Source organism: Lolium perenne, unplaced genomic scaffold, assembly GCF_019359855.2.
Source record: "Lolium perenne isolate Kyuss_39 unplaced genomic scaffold, Kyuss_2.0 unplaced98, whole genome shotgun sequence".
NCBI classification, from domain to species: Eukaryota; Viridiplantae; Streptophyta; class Magnoliopsida; order Poales; family Poaceae; genus Lolium; species Lolium perenne.
In genome coordinates, this window is record NW_027249056.1 from 262,711 (window position 1) to 266,670 (window position 3,960).

Consider the following 3,960-nt stretch of genomic DNA (forward strand, 5'->3'; position numbering starts at 1 on the left):
ATTAAAGAGGAGTCCATTATCTGTTGTCTATGTTGTCCCGGTATGGATGTCTAAGTTGAGAATAATCAAAAGCGAGAAATCCAATGCGAGCTTTCTCCTTAGACCTTTGTACAGGCGGCATAGAGGTACCCCTTTGTGATACTTGGTTAAAACATATGTATTGCAATGATAATCCATGTAAATCCAAGCTAATTAGGACAAGGTGCGGGAACTATTGGTATACTATGCATGAGGCTTGCAACTTGTAGGATATAATTTACATAATACATATGCTTTATTACTACCGTTGAAAAAATTGTGTCTTGTTTTCAAAATAAAAGCTCTAGCACAAATATAGCAATCAATGCTTCCCTCTGCGAAGGGCCATTCTTCTACTTTTATGTTGAGTCAGTTTACATATTTCCTTCTATCCTAGAAGCAAACACTTGTGTTAACTGTGCATTAATTCCTACATACTTGCATATTGCACCTATTATATTACTTTATGTTGACACTATCCATGAGATATACATGTTACAAGTTGAAAGCAACCGCTGAAACTTAATCTTCCTTTGTGTTGCTTCAATGCCTTTACTATGAATCTATTGCTTTATGAGTTAACTCTTATGCAAGACTTATCGATGCTTGTCTTGAAAGTACTATTCATGAAAAGTCTTTACTATATGATTCAATTGTTTACTCATTGTATTTACCATTGCTTCGAATCGCTGCATTCATTACATGTGCTTACAATAGTATTGATCAAGATTATGATAGCATGTCACTTCAGAAATTATCTTTGTTATCGTTTACCTACTCGGGACGAGTAGGAACTAAGCTTCGGGATGCTGATACGTCTCCAACGTATCAATAATTTCTTATGTTCCACGCTTGTTTTATGATGATACACACATGTTTTATACATATTTTATGTCATTTTTATGCATTTTCCGGCACTAACCTATTAACGAGATGCCGAAGAGCCAGTTGCTGTTTTCTGCTGTTTTTGGTTTCAGAAATCCTAGTAAGGAAATATTCTCGGAATTGGACGAAATCAACGCCCAGGATCTTATTTTTCCACGAAGCTTCCAGATGTCCGAAAGGGAAACGTAGTGGGGCGACGAGGCGATGCCACAGTAGGGCGGCGCGGCCCAGCCCCTGGCCGTGCGGCCCTAGCGTGTGGGCCCCTCGTGGCGCCCCCTGACCTACCCTTCCGCCTACATAAGCCTTCGTCGATAATAACTCCAGTATCGAGAGCCACGATACAGAAAACCTTCCAGAGATGCCGCCGCCGCCAATCCCATCTCGGGGGATTCAGGAGATCGCCTCCGGCACCCTGCTGGAGAGGGGAATCCTCTCCCGGAGGACTCTTCACCGCCATGGTCGCCTCCGGAGTGATGTGTGAGTAGTTCACCCCTGGACTATGGGTCCATAGCAGTAGCTAGATGGTCGTCTTATCCTCATTGTGCTATCATTGTCGGATCTTGTGAGCTGCCTAACATGATCAAGATCATCTATTTGTAATGCTACATGTTGCGTTTGTTGGGATCCGATGAATAGTGAATTCTATGTTATGTTGATTATCAATCTATCATCTATGTGTTGTTTATGATCTTGCATGCTCTCCGTTATTAGTAGAGGCTCTGGCCAAGTCGTTACTTGTAACTCCAAGAGGGAGTATTTATGCTCGATAGTGGGTTCATGCCTCCATTAAATCTGGGACAGTGACAGAAAGTTCTAAGGTTGTGGATGTGCTGTTGCCACTAGGGATAAAACATCAATGCTATGTCTAAGGATGTATTTGTTGATTACATTACGCACCATACTTAATGCAATTGTCTGTTGTTTGCAACTTAATACTGGAGGGGGTTCGGATGATAACCTGAAGGTGGACTTTTTAGGCATAGATGCATGCTGGATAGCGGTCTATGTACTTTGTCGTAATGCCCAATTGAATTTCACACTACTCATCATAACATGTATGTGCATTGTCATGCCATCTTTATTTGTCAATTGCCCAACTGTAATTTGTTCACCCAACATGCTATTTATCTTATGGGAGAGACACCACTAGTGAACTGTGGACCCCGGTCCATTCTTTTACATCGAATACAATCTACTACAATTCTCGCTCTACTGTTTTCTGCGAATATCAGCATCCACACTATACATCTAATCCTTTGTTACAACAAGCCGGTGAGATTGACAACCTCACTGTCACGTTGGGGCAAAGTAATTTGGTTGTGTTGTGCAGGTTCCACGTTGGTGCCAGAATCCCTGGTGTTGCGCCGCACTGCACTTCGCCGCCATCAACCTTCAACGTGCTTCTTGGCTCCTACTGGTTCGATAAACCTTGGTTTCTTACTGAAGGAAAACTTGCCGTTGTACGCATCACACCTTCCTCTTGGGGTTCCCAACGGACGCGTGCTATACGCGTATCAGACGTCGCAGCAGCTCATGCTCGTCACACGGCACTTGCGTCTGCTCCCTCGGGACGCGATGGGGCACGTCACCGCGGCCGCTCAACGGCAGGGCAACGCCAGCGTGCTTCCTCACGGCCATCCTCGTCCACGCCTGTCTCGCACGCATCACCTGAGTTTCTGCCACCTCCGCCACCACTGCCGGCGTCAGGCCCTCACCCACAACGCTTCGACGAGGCAGTGGCCCCACCTGCGGCTAAGACGACGGGCACACCCAATGCTGACGCGCCCGCCCTCGACTTCGCTGATCCTCTGGCCGATCTGGCAGTGGCAGGCCACTACGACGACATGGCCTGGGGTCCTGCAGGCACAGATCCGATGTGCCTTGAGCTAGAAGTGGCATGCGCGGCATCGCTCTCCCTGCCGCTCTCCTTCCAGGGTAGACCCACCGATAACAACGGCTTGCCCATGGTGCCCCATCCATCGGCGGCGTCTGACTTCGGCGCGCCCTCCCACTCAGGGGCGGAGCAGGTTTCTGACGTCGTCGCGCAGGTTGAAAATATGAGCATCGTGGGTGAGCAAGCCACAGAGGCCACTGCAACGATGGAACTGTTAAGCTTCATGCACTAGCCACTTGAACCAAAAGTCTGAACTGATGGAAAGGGCAAGGCAATCTACTTGTACACGTCAACAGGAACCACCTGAAGACTTTCTGCCGATGCTTTTCAAGGCGCCGCCGGCCGCGATCCTCGGCTACTCACCACTCAGGCCTGCTGACGCTCTGCCGGCGCTGGCTGGCACCAACACCAACAAGCATAGCCAATGCCAGTCCTTCACCAGTTCCATTCCGGTGGCCCAGCGCGCCACCCTTAGGCTCGCTAAGGAGATGAATGTGATCAGCGGCAAGGAGCGTCATGTGGAGAACGCAGCCGCCGGTCTCGTTGGGCGCTTCAAGGAATAGCTCTCCGATTTAGACATTGATGGCCCCGCGGTGCTGACCCGCTTCGACCGTGAAGCCCTCCACCGTGCAACACAGAAGTCCGTCACGGGCTGAGCCGCCGCGCTGGTGAATTAGTTTTCCAATGTTAGTCAATTTAGGTTTTCAGCAGCAGTCATCGGTCCTAAACCGATCTTTTTCTCCTTCGTGTGGGTGGTGTGGTGTGTTCATCGCGGGGATGGCTCTCTTGAGGAGGTTTAGATGGGTGATGTCCCGCGCGTCGGTGTGTATGTTGGCTGGTGTTTTTCCGTTCATCAAATCTTGCTGCTGCCGTTCTTGCTGTCTTCGGTGCCTCGCCATGGCCCGCAACCCCTTGCTCTGTCTCCTGTTGGGCACGCTGTTGCGCTGCAAGCTACTGCTGGTCCAGACCCCTTCGTCAACCCCATGCTGTGTCCCTCCCGTTCATCAATGAGTGAAACCGTGTGTCCCATTCTCACGTGGAACCCTCGCGGACTCAATATGCTTGCGCGATGTACGGCGGTGGCGGAGCTAGCCTCTGTGGCCAAGTGCGCCATTCTTTTCCTACAAGAGACGAAGCTGGCCGTCATCGACAACTCGCTAGCC